This window comes from Conger conger, chromosome 14, assembly GCF_963514075.1.
Source record: "Conger conger chromosome 14, fConCon1.1, whole genome shotgun sequence".
Lineage (NCBI taxonomy): Eukaryota > Metazoa > Chordata > Actinopteri > Anguilliformes > Congridae > Conger > Conger conger.
In genome coordinates, this window is record NC_083773.1 from 37,716,113 (window position 1) to 37,729,951 (window position 13,839).

General features: G+C 40.9%; 1 pseudogene; it reads right to left on the reverse strand.

Moving 5' to 3' along the window:
* Positions 1 to 756: 756 nt before the first annotated feature.
* Positions 757 to 11,791, reverse strand: LOC133109465 (protein-glutamine gamma-glutamyltransferase 2-like; annotated as a pseudogene).
* Positions 11,792 to 13,839: the final 2,048 nt, after the last annotated feature.

Genomic DNA, 13,839 nt, shown 5'->3' on the forward strand with positions numbered 1-13,839 from the left:
TAGTTAGCCAAAAACCTTGAAACATATAAATGAATACAATGGCAGTTGTACAATAATACTTGTCACAAAATTCTCCAAACGGATTCGCCCATTTATTGTTTAACCAATCAATCTAACAGGACACATCTGGGCAACAAGACACATGCTCCAATACTTATGCTCACCTAAAAATGTGGTGGTCTGATACAAATATTTTCAAAGTTGTTTAACATATCGGTGTATAGCAAGAAGAAAGGAATTGTCCTTGCTGTTGCAATACTTTTGGAGGGGACTGTATGTATATACATTTATACTATTTATACCTTATTGTAGCCTGAAATTATTATGGCTAGACTGTCAAGTGTAGGTTTCTTTTTTCTCTTACACTTACGTGGGCTTCATCATGCTTTTACTTTTGTGCCTTATGACCCACAATTATTTATTCTGCATTTGCAAAATTGTTGTGTTGGTTAATTAATTTTCACCAATACGTTTTGTTTGTTTAATTTTGGATAATGTCAGGGATATGACAGTGCAGTGTTGTTACTCCACCAGTTTCAATGACAAGAAAATACATTCATATGGGGTAAAGGGGCTTTATTCCAGCTCTGATTTACAAGTATAATCATTCACATGCTGCATATTCATCACCATAGCTACAGAAAATAAACAAGATCCGTGTCTTTCCATCTTGCTGAACCTTCACCATAGAATTCGTAGATGTAAAATTGTGCTGTTCCTCACTTTAAAAACAGGTACAGTGTACTCTAGGTACTTCTAGTCTTTAATATCTATGTTGTAGCTGGTTTTGATGTTCCGGAACTGGTCACAGTCAAAATCAGCCGCCAGCTTCTTCTTTCCAACTTTGTATGGCGTAAACGGTAACAAAACTCGAAACTGCTTCCCTGGGGGCAGTGAGTCCAAACTGCGGAGGAACACATACACCACAAAATATTTAGTGCTGAATCAACCTTGTTTTGGTAGATTTTACACTGATCAAGTATATTTTACACTAATGAAGAAAATCTTTCACCAGTGCATTTTGAATTATTCCTCTTGGAAGGCACTAATGTGCACTTCCTTGCTTGTCATTCTTTCTAATGCAGAGTAACGCAACAGGGTAGGAGCCAAAACAGAATTCTCACATTGATTATAATTCATAAATCACTCCATAATGTGCTTTTTAAAACAAATTTTTTTTACATTTAGACATAAGCATTCTAACAATATACCGTTAATACGAAATCATGCATAGTTTCAAGTGATAAATGAAAACATTGACATTGCCGTTACATTAAATTAGGCTCAGATTAATTTCATTCAAAATCTTTGTCCAGTAACATATGAATTCAAATTCAAGAATTGAAATGTCATTTTTCAGCAGTTCTCAAAACAATTGAGAGTTGAGCCAAGCCCCGCTAAATAGGTTGACCACCATAACACAAACTGCTGTCATTTTCATTTCCAGTTCATCTTTTGCCAAGGTCATTTACATTTTTGTCCATTACAACAATTCTATCAGATGAAACACTCAGGTTTCATCTGAGTGAAAGCATGCAGGTGACACTCACGTGGCTTCCCGAGTTCGCCGTATTAATCCACTGGCAGTGACTGTTATGGAGCAGTTAGTCAGAGCCACGTCCAAGGGGTTATCAAACACGATTTCCACCAACATGCGGTGGTACTGCTTAAGAGTTCCAGTGACCTGAAAAGATTCACACATGTTCTCTGAGTATCAGTGAAGACCCTGGATTATGAACAGAACTCGTAGTTTACAGATTAACCCTTTTTTCAAGCATGGATACAGTTCAAAATCATTTAAAAAAATCCATATCCTTTGTTTAGTATTTGTGTAGGTGGAGTGAATTTACATGATTATGACAACGGTGTCTCGTTCATTTAGAATTAGAATAGGTAAGATTTAGAGATGAAGAGGCTAGCCTGATTTATAACTTGTTTGTATGTATAATTTGTGTCTCCTCATGTTAAGTCTATAGACAGTTAGTGATCAAAATGCCAAAATTCTAATTTAATAAAGTCTACAACCATGGAAGTATGAAAAGCATGCAGAATGAATGACTGGGTCTTGTGTTGGGATCGGTTGGAGTTATTTTAGCATAATAAAGTTAATTTTTATGCTCTTTTTAGCATAGTATTGGCACAACATAGCTATACCAAAATTAGTATTTGGCAAGCGTGTGACAATTGTAGTGTACAGCAGAAATGGTATTGAGATTGGTTTCAAAATGTCTTTTGAAATTGCTGTTTTACATGGGAGAGTTGACCAGCACAAGCATACTCTGAATGTAATTACTGTTATTTGCATTGATCTAGTACAGTGGTACATCTGGAATACTGTTTGTATCTGAATAGCCCAGGATGAAGTGTCAGACAGAGTGTGCAGGACTCACAGAAATGCTGATGGGAGGATTTTCAGGCACAATGTTCCTCTCTGCCATGTACACCTCCTCAGTGTTCTCCTTGTCATCGACTAATACTGTCACTTTGATGCTGTTGTTTCCCTGTAAGTGACTCCCATATTCGGAGAAGGGAACCTTGACAGGGACCGCCAGCTCTGCCAAACACAAACGAGAGATATTTCAGATATTTCTCATGTAATTGCTAAACCGCAAGCCTGGTGAATGACATGCTGCACTAGCATCTGCGTATATGTACACTGAACAATAGTGAATTTATACAGTGAATTGTCCACTACCTCACTGATGCTAGAATGTGTGTGCATGTTCAATACAGCAGAAGAGAGTAACATTTCACCTTTGTTGGCCAGTAACTTTACTGGTATTTCTTCACTCCAGATGTTGGATTCCAGCATGCCGTTGTAGAGCATGACCTGGGCGTTGGCATGGAGTGACAGATTTTGCGCCGTGGGGCTCTGCAGTCGGATCACCAGCTCGATGTCCTTGCCGTTCACTGGCTTGCTCTTCTCTTCAATCTTGACTGAGATTTTAGGACGGGGAGGGGTTGGGGCAGGGGGAGGGGTAGCGGCATCCAAAGTGACACGGGCAGACATCGGATTCCTGAGGTATTCGATTCTCCTCTTCGCTTCTTTGAACACCTTCCTTTCGTCTTCTGTACCTAATTTTGACAGGAAATTTTGATTCGGTTTTAGTCAAAGACTGTGCCAGAAATGGCTGCCGGTTTACTATATACCATATAGTTACTATATTGAGTTCAATAGCAATATCAAAAGCAGGACCTCTACAGGATTCATGCTGTAAGAACATAGATGGTATGTTAACGGTTTTGTAGCTATCTGTGCGACAGTCATGTAGCACAATGCTGTCCAAATTCATTGTACATACATTATTTTGCACCTTTTGAGCAATCCCTAGATGGGGATTTGGAAGTACTGAGCCATTTTGGACACATGGATAATCTGATAATCTGATTTTAGTTTTCATCACATTTTAGTAATTTCTATAAATGCAGTTTTATTCTCATCAAAAAAACAAGTGTTCGTTCACTCAAAGTACTTTTGGTCAACGAATACTAACAGTTTTAGTAAATTCTAACAAAACATTTTTCACAATGTCCTTTTCACTGCAATAAGCTTTGAACTGATCTTTGTGAACAGATGCTACAAACATCCTTCTTCCAAGGATCTAAAAAGGTTGGAACATTCACTATTTGTACACACCTTCCTGCAGGAATATGGACTGAATATGAAAAATTCTGGAACTCTCTGCAGATGGACCACATCTTCTTCTATGCAGAGATGATTTCTTGGATATAAATCTGGCAAAAACTTGACTTCATGAGAGAAGCAACTTAATTTTACTTCAATTTCTATTTAAATTCAATTTGGTTCAGGCCCAGTGGAAGAATCAAAACAACAGAAGGACATTTAATATTGTACATATTTTAGTATTGAATCATATACTAATATTGAGTTTAGCTAGTTAAATATGTAAAGTTATTGTATCATGTAACTAATAGATAAATAGTATACTGTATAATATAAAGAATAACAGGAAAACAATGATGTGCATATTTTCAATAAAACATGCCAGTATTCTGGGGTGTAGTTTCAAATCAAAAAGATTGAAAAAAACCCTGGTCAACAAAGAAGATTGTTTTAGGAAGCTGTTGTTTTACATAAGGGCTCTGCACATTGTCTTTGTTGTGGGCTAAAGTATTATATGTCCCACAGAAATGAGAAGTGACTTAATTGATGATTGAATGGAGGATCCTTTTAAAGCATAATGACAACATCCACAGTGAGGGAGGAATCCCATTTCCTGTGCCTTACCTTCTGCATGCTTGTAGTTCCCAGTGATGTCTTGTCGTTCATCACTTCCAACTGCTTTAGTGCTGATGTTCTGACCCACTGAAGCTATGTCTGAGTGCAACCTCTTCTTTGACCCATCAGCCATGACTAGCCAGGTGACCTGGTCAGCATTGACCTCAGCAAAGACGAAAGGCAGGTCGTACTTCAGGTCTGTGTGTCCCTCATGTACAGCCTTCACTGGAGCTGGGCCACAGCAGTGTACCCCTGGGGTACAGAGAGAGAGGGATTATATCTGCTCCAGAGCCACCATACTTCAAACAGGTTTGGGATGGTAATGCGTTAGCATATCTAAGCACCTACTGTGTCTGTTAATGCATTAGCATAGCTAAACAGCTACTGAGTCTGTTATGTACTGAATGTACTGATTTTTAGACCGAGCAAGATGGGAAAAAGACCGTACCTTCACTCAGCTCCTGAGGGGTGGGGTCCAGAACCTGCCAGCCGCCATAAAACGGTTCCCCAGGGAGATCAGGGCGTTTCATCCAGGCTTCTACCCACACATGGTAGTCCCTGTGTGCATACAGAATAGAGATCAGGAAAGGATGGTTCAATTGATCAATCATCAAAAAAACAATCAACCAATCCTCATTAATCTAAAGCTCAATTTATACTAGCCAAGTCAGGTTGAGTAAGCACTCAGTGAGCACTTTATTAGGTATTTATTAGACTTATTTTAGACTTCTACTGCTGTAGCCTATCTGCTTAGAGTTATGATGTGTTGTGTGTTCAGAGATGCTCTTCTGCGTACCACTGTTGTAATGTGTGGTTATTTGCATTACTGTCACCTTCCTGTGAGCTTTGACCAGTCTGGCCATTCTCCTCTGATCTCTGTCTTTTTTTTTTCACAATTCTTTGCAAACACTAGACTAGTGTTTGTGAAAATCCCAGGAGATCAGCAGTTTCTGAGATACTCAAACCACCCTGTCTGCCACCAACAATCATTCCATGGTCAAAGTCACTTAGATCAATTGTTTCCCCATTCTGATGGTTGAAGTGAACATTAACTGAAGCTTGTGACCTGTATGTGCCTGATTGTATGCATTGCACTGCTGCCACACAATTGGCTGATTAGATAATCGCATGAATAAGTTCTGCAACACCACTAAGCAAAGGGCACCATGAAGACCAAGGAGCTCTCCAAACTGGTCAGGGACAAAGTTGGGGAGAAGTACATATCAGTGTTGGGTTATAAAAAATATCCAAAACTTTGAACATCCCATGGAGCACCATTAAATCCAATATTACAAAATATGGTACTACAACAAACCTGCCAAGAGAGGGCTGCCCACCAAAAAAAAAAAAAACCTCACAGACCAGGCAAGGAGGGCATTAATCAGAGAGGCAACAAAGAGACCAAAGATAACCCTGAAGGAGTGGAAAGCTCCACAGCATCTGTCCATAGGACTACTTTAAGCCATACACCCCACAGAGCTGGGCTTTATGGAAGAGTGGCCAGAAAAAAATCTTCCAGAGATTGGAGACTGGGACGGTCTTTTTTTTGTCTTATTTCTTATGTCTTATTACCATAAAAAATATTTAGCATCGTCAAAGTGGTAGGCATGTTGTGTAATCTATTTTAGTTCCATCTTGTAAGCCACCAAACTTTCACAAGGCACTGTACCTGTATTTCTGTCCTTGTGTTGTTTTATGGAAATTATGTCATATAGAATAAAAAAGACTTGATGTTAATGGCATATAGTAAATAAAAACCCCAAAACCTAAATAAAGGTTTGCTTGAGGTGTTCACTTTTTATTGTTTTATAAAAAATAAATTTAAAATATGATAAATTGCAATGGAAAGGCATTTGTTGAATAAATTAAAGTATAGAAGTAGAATCAAATCACATGACAGCTCAGTTGTTTTCATTAAATTAACACGGGCAATGGTGGACTGTCATACCATGTAGCTACTAGTGGACTGAGGAGACACATGCATTGTGTATAAGAAACATGAACATTATTGTTAGTTCAATAGAGACAGGATATAGCAATAGGAAATAGAGGAACTCACCACACACTGTCTTCGCTTTCCTTGGGTTCGACACCATGGTCAGAGTAGAAGTCATTTTGTAATCGGCCGTCAGGGAATTCCCAAGCACCTCATAACTAAAAAAAGAAAATTCATCCATAAAATGAATTATAGATCTTGTTTGGTTGTGATTTTTGCTTTCATATGCACAAACACCTCACAGTCACAGACTGACCAGTTATTATCATTATCAAATGGCTGGATAATCACTATTTAAAATGACAGGGTTGTCACCATCACCTTACCCGTGCACATGACCGCACCAAACACCCAGCACTGGCCAAATCTCACGGGGTGGTAGTCAGAATCCCTCCACTGCCTCAGGATGTCCACGCTGCCATTCCAGTGTGATGGAGATTTTCCGCCTCGATAGTTACCGCTCCAATTGCCCAATAGCACGCCTCTGTCATTGTTACAGTTAATCTGATGGAGAGAAGCAAGCATGTTTATTTCACCTTCATATCCATGAGACCGAACAGTTCCTGGGTGCTAGCGGTAGCTACATCAAATCAAACAAGTCATAATGGCTTCGTACCCGCCTTATAGCAGACACATAATACTACAGTGGGACGAAAAAAACGAACTGACGGAGAACAATCCTTAGTCCTGTCCTCAAATGATTAAAAAAATGTATCAAGACTTGTATTGGACTTGCCATGTAAGACTTGAGACTTGACTTGGAATTAGTCAAAATGACTTGGCCGCAACTCTGGAGGGTGGTGTTTGTTCGGGTGTAGGCATGTGTGTGAAGGGGTATTAGGTTGTCTGTGAGTCAGTTGTGTGTTAGGGTATGAAGGGATTTGTGTAGGTTGGAGTGTGAGGGTCATGCCTGTTAGGGTGCAGGGGGGTGTGTTAGTGTGTAGGGATCCATCTGTGAGGGTTTAGGGGAGTAAGGATGTCTGTGGGTATAGGAATGGTATAGGGGTGTGTGTTAGAGCGTATGAAGGGCCTTACCATAGCGCTGATCACCCTACCGACATAGATGGGGTTGCAACGTGCAGAGAAATCCTCGGCTGCATTCTTTAGACATTTGGGGTTGAGTTCCATCAGTTTCAAGCAAATGTCAAGGATGTCCTCTTCAAACTGAAAGCAACAGAAAGGCTTCTTATCACAGAGTACACTGGACACATATTTACAGAGCTTATGTAAATCGATAACACGTGACATATGCAATGTCTGTTAGGCCAATCTATGATTGCATCGGAGCATAGTGATTCGGGAAGTGGGACTGATTCACACCCTAATTTGGAATTTCCAGTTATCTGTAACTACAGCCGTATTCCTGCAGTAACCCCACTACCAATTCAGGAGTGCAGATATCCACAGATCTCCGCTTCTTTTCACATTGCAGACTGCAGCCAAGCTTGCATAGGGTGGAATCAGAGGGAGACCTTTCATAAGCTGCTTTGACGTGTAGTCCATGGGGGCCTAATTGAGCAGTGGAGGTTGTAGAGAATGATGAAACACGGACCCCTTGCCAACTGAATCTTCCATACCCTGGGCAACACAATCACCAATTGCATGTCGCCCTATAGAGCGACCAGCCACAGTCGGGACTCAACCCAAGACCTTGGGGTTCATCCATGCACCATTCAGGAAGTCTCTGCATTCATCCATGTACCTGTCCAAAATACCAGGCCATATCACTAATAAAGTGACGCGTCCCTTGGTAAAGCAGGCCCTGTTCATTCATGAAATACTCCTGCCTCTCCTCTTCATTGACCAGGAACACCCAGTCCTCTGAGAATACACACAGAATGGTGTTAATAAGCACTTACACATGCTGCAGCTTTCATAAGCATTTACACACACTGCACATCTTTAATAGGCACTCATACAGACTGCACAGCTTTAATAAGTACTCATACACACTGCACAGCTTTAATAAGCACTTATACACACTGCACAGCTTTAATAAGTACTCATACACACTGCACAGCTTTAATAAGCACTTATACACACTGCACAGCTTTAATAAGTACTCATACACACTGCACAGCTTTAATAAGCACTTACACACTGTAGAGCTGTTATGAGCTCTTATACACACTTCAGAGCTTTAATAAGCACTATGAAAATGAAAGCAAGGTAGCTGGTTATAAAAATAAGCATAAGTGTTCATCCCTTCATGTGTTTCTGGAAAATGCCTTCCAAAGAGAGAGAGAGTGCACTCACTTTTACACCAAGGATTAAACAGGAGAACAAAGGTCCGAGCGGTGTGGCCCTCGGCCATATCAGGCTGTGTCTTCACAGAGAGGGTGTACTGCCCAATGCTGGCAAAGTCATGGCTATGGATGAGCAGGGTAATTGAAGTAGGAGAAGACTCTTTGACCTTAGCATGCCAGGGCTTCTTTGATGGACTTTTCTGGGATACACCAAACACAGACTTGGTCCCTAAGTCTTCAGAGGGCTCCGGTCCTAGATCATAGAGGCATAACATTAGTTTTCTTTGGTTTTGCTCTTGCTAGATTGTCAGTCACTTGTGAGATTGGCTTATGATGATATTTTCCCTTAGACCATTCTAGTGTACCAAGGAAGTCAGAGAAAGAATGTGTCACCTGCTCACGTAATGGTGACATCATTTTGATGGTTATCATTTACTCATGAAATAACCTCAGAGAGGATATCGCAATAACAGTTTAAGACTGTTTGGAATGTAAGTATGGATATGGTATGTTTATAAAACATTGGCAACTTTGGCAAAAATAGGAATGAGCAACATCCCAACGCCATTCATCCACTTTTCTAGGTGAGACAATAATTTATTAAACTTTTCTGGTCAACAGGCTGGCCTTGATAGCCAGGTCCCACTGCACAGTACTGACATTACTGCTTATATTTTTGGGAGATTTGACCAGCGTACTTCCTCTCCTGGGAAGGGAGCTCATACCTAAATCCAAAAGAGTCCTGGACTTTCAGAAGACTTCAGATGTCTGATAGAATTAATAGTGACTGAAATCCACTAGTGTTAGCACTAGTGGCTTGCGTCACCACTAGCTAACGTTTAGGGTAAAGTATCCAACTGTAGGGGCTGTTCTGTCTGGTGTTAACAACCATGGGTTCCTCTAAACAAGCCAAAGAATATTTCTGAGCTAGAGGTGTTCTGCCAGGAAGAATGGGGAAAAGTGAGAATTGAAAGACTCTTAGCTGGCTACAGAAAGTGTTTGCAAGCTGTTATAGTAATCCGAGGAGTAACTGACAAGACTCCCAAACATCTGTGTAGCCAGTGGGACTTTAGGACCCAGGGGCGAATAGTAAGGGCTTAAATGACGAGGTGTGCATAGGGGCAGGATTCTTACGTCATCAGTCAGCTGCTTAGCAAGGGGAGTGGAGTGGAAAGTGCGATCACCGACGGACGAAGACAATCCGGGCATTGGCGTTCCGTGTGTTAATGGGTGTGCGTGTGCAGTCACCGGTAACTGAAGTACAGAGGCATTTTGTTGGGTTTAACGAGGATCGTGTTGGTGTTAAGAGCGTTTGCCTAATTGCTGCTGCGTGCAGGGGGGCGGATGGCGGATGTGCTTCGGCGTCTGCGTGCCCCAGTTGTACACCAGGGGTTTGGGAGCCGGCTTGTGAATGAACCCCGCCACTCGTCGTTTTTGCCATTTTGTTTGGACAGCTAGCCACTGTTTTCCCACATGTGAAGTTTGTATATGTTTATTTATTTATATCATGTCTATGAAAATAAGCTCTTTTAATCATTGATGTTTTACTATTGATGCAACTTGTTGTGTTTGGGCAGTGTGCAATACCAAGGGTGGGCTGTACTATCGTAATCAACCATTATATGGGGGCAGTGTGCAATATCAAGGCTGGGACAAGGGGAGGTGCCAGTGGGCAGGTGTAATTTGGACAGTTGTCTATCTAACTGATTATCTTGGCACTTCATGCACTTTACTTGTTACTACATTCCTTGTTCTAAATCTTAATTGGGCTTTGCTTGGGTTCTCATATTTAGTGGGCAGGGCTCGATGCTCAATGTGTTACGGGCACCACCCGTGTGGTGTGATTACGATTGGTGTGTATTGACCAAGCCTTTTATGGTTAACATGGTGTCACCTTGGTTGCGGTGCTTGGGGTGTTGAGTCACTGGGGAGCCCTGTACTTATTGTGGATCTAAAGTGGGTTGCCTGTCAATATTGAGCACTGGGGTGCTGCCCAACATTATTTATTGGAATCTTTCATATAAACTTGTGTTTATGAGAACTCATGTATGTACCCCTAATACACTGCTGTAAGTAAAGGTTGGTCCTCTACACAACAAATATTTTAATTACTCTGAACAAATGTTATAAATAAAGTATTACTGTATTGCTTTTGATACATCAGCCTCCAATCGTTTCATTAATTTGAATAACACTAGAGTGGGGAGGGATCTTTCCTGGAGAGTATCAGTGGGTTCTCCCATCCCCGCCAAATAGATGGGAGTGGCGTAATCATAACATATGATGGTATAATGGAACTGGGTTTTTGTAGCTAACATTTACATTTACATTTACATTTTTGTCATTTGGCAGACGCTTTTAATCCAAAGCGACTTACAAGTGCATAGGTTCTACCACAAGTCAAAGCATCACATCCAGAACTAGGAAAATACACATGGAATGCTGTTGTAAACATATAGTCGTCATCATCATCATCAAGTGCAATTTTGTTTTTTGTTTTTTTTTTGGGGGGGGGGGGTTATAGACAAGGATAGGGGTCTAACGGGCACATTTGCACAGGGCCTTTTTCCTTTTTTTAAAAACTGTTTGAAACTGTAAAAACTGCAAATAAAAAGTAATCTTGCTTTAAAATTTGAAGAATTGTGTTATGCTTAACTTTGTACCATTTAGAGGTCAGGTTCGCTTCTGTTCACCAAGATATTAATTGTTATTAATTTGACCAGGGGTGCCCAGAATTTTGCATCCAGCTGTCTATCATCAGTAGCCCCTTATTGTATATTTCTAGCTGGCTCATCACTAAAGAGCAGAGTGTTTACACACCTGTTTGGACAGTGAGTACCAACTTGTTAGCATCAAGCATTTGAGTGGAGTGGAGAGTGAGCTGGAAGCTCTGCCCACGCCTGACGATCAGCCGCTCTGTAGAGATTCCGTTCGTCTTGTGGGCCTCATTGTTCTTCTCACAGTGGAGATCCACTTTGGAGAGAGCTAAGAAACACAGTGCAACTCTTAATTAGAGTCACAGATCACTCTAAAACACACAATCCCAATGGTCATTTCAATCATGGCTAGGGTAATATAATGTTTATCTAAAAATGTGATAATAATAAGGGGTGGTATTCACATGAAAATGCAGGAGAAAATACAGTGCTATAAATAGATATTCTGGGTGTTTTTTGTCCCCCACCTGATGAAATTGTAACATTATGTGTCCAGTATTCAGCTTGACCTACAGGCTGCAGCTCAGCAGCAACTGTTTTCTACACTGAGCCAACGTTTACACATCTAGCTAGCGCCTTACTGGTAAGTCATTTCTTTATTTCATGTTCATTTTTTATTTATTTAGTTCATTTATTTTGAACTTGGCTAGTCAAGAAGAGTTCTATTTCAGATCAGTCGACACGCCACCACAGAGGTCAAGCCTTGCCAAGGTTCAGTTGTTAGAAGACAGAATTACAAATGAACCACTCCCCCCACCTGCGTGGATTCATACGTTTGTACGTTACAAATACAGGGACAGAAAATGGGTGGTCTTCCAGAGCATTTTGTTTGTGAAGGAAAAGATAGCCCCCTTTGCGGCTCATGTTGGCTTCTTTTTGAGAGAGCTAGTGTTTGCTGAACAAAGCCTCTTCTCCTAGATAAACTCTGGGCGAGAGCTTTGTTGTTTCAGTGCGGACTGCAAGGGACTGTCGCTAATTTGTCAGTATTACATTACATTACATTACATTATTGGCATTTGGCAGACGCTCTTATCCAGAGCGATGTACAGTTGATTAGACTAAGCAGGAGACAATCCTCCCCTGGAGCAATGCAGGGTTAAGGGCCTTGCTCAAGGGCTGTGCGGATCTTATTGTGTCTAGACTGGGATTAGAACCACCAACCTTGTGTATCCCAGTCATTTACCTTAACCACTACGCTACAGGCCGCCGTATTAATCATCTTGTTGGACAGAAGTCAGGGCGACTGGTTGAAGGTTGAAAACAAAGCAGTCAGCTGCGTGAATAGCTACTTAAGTCTCTTCCTGGCACTGCTCTGAGCTTTGGTGTTTCATAGAGGTCTAGAGGTAGAAAGACAGAGAGTTTTTGGAGGACTGAATTGCTTTTAGCCTTGAGAAGCATTCAGTTTAGAAATTTGTTAAGAAGTATAGGGATCTATCTTGTTTCTCTTGGGTTGGTTGGTTCCCGTGGACCTTCCCTATTTTTGGTACTTCTGTACCGCTTCTGTTTAGAGGAGCGAGTGGCAGAGTTTGCCGCTAAGGTTCAGCACGTTCGAGACTGCCATTCAGAAATCTTGTTTTTTATTTCCTGACCGTTGTAGTTCAGGTCAGATTTTCTGTTGGCGAATCACCGGGGAGTTTGGTTCCCTTTTTCTGTTCTTTTTTTCACACAAAACACGCCTGCTTCTTCGGGCATTCCGTGCTCGTTTGCACTCATCCTGTTTGACTGATTTTCACAGTTTTGTTTCAGTGGGCATTTCGCCTCTCTCCTGTTTTCTGTTTATTTTCCTTGCTTATTTATTGCTTATTATCGTTGGTAAGTTTGTGATCCCTTCCCGGTCGCTCTTGGTCTCCCACCCCTGCTCCCTCACATCCCCCTTACCCAGACACCACTTCTCGTGTCCTAGAGAGATAGTCTGCCTGAGAGCAATTAGCTTGAGAGCAGCATGAGAATGGAAATCAGGTGTGGACAAGTTAACAAGATAATTAGTAATCGCTAGTAATAAACCTATCCTGTTAGGTTAGTAGATTAGTAAGAAGACAAGGGAAATTGAAACAATTAGGGAAGTGTGTGTGACAGAAAGGGAGAGAAAGCATGAACACAAGGTTTGCGGAAAGACACAAAAAAGTGCATGCTAATCAATGAACAGGAAAACATAACATGAAAAACCTAAATCGTGACATAATATAAGTCTGCAAAACTGACATGAATAAACAATATAACGTGACTAGACAATACATCGTAACAAGAACTAAACATGAAATGTAACATGACATGACAATGAAACGTAACAAGAAATAAAACATAAAAACGTGCCGAGACTAGACTGACATAATACTTGACATGACAATAAAATAACTGTTCTTTAGTTGTAAAATGTCTTGCCTCTGTTTTATAAATCACATTAATCCTGTTGTTTAAAAAAAGTAATTAAGCCACTCCATTTTGTGAAAAAAAAGAGCAACCCTGCTAGTTTTGTTTGAGCCGCGCCCCAATCCGTGACGTGGCCACAGGTTGAAAACCTGCATAGACATAAGCAAATTAACTCCCCAACTCCGCCCCTCTCATTGATTGATGGGTAGAACTATAGATCTAGTCATCAAGAACACACCCACAAAAACGGCATAATTTTTCCAGGCTCAA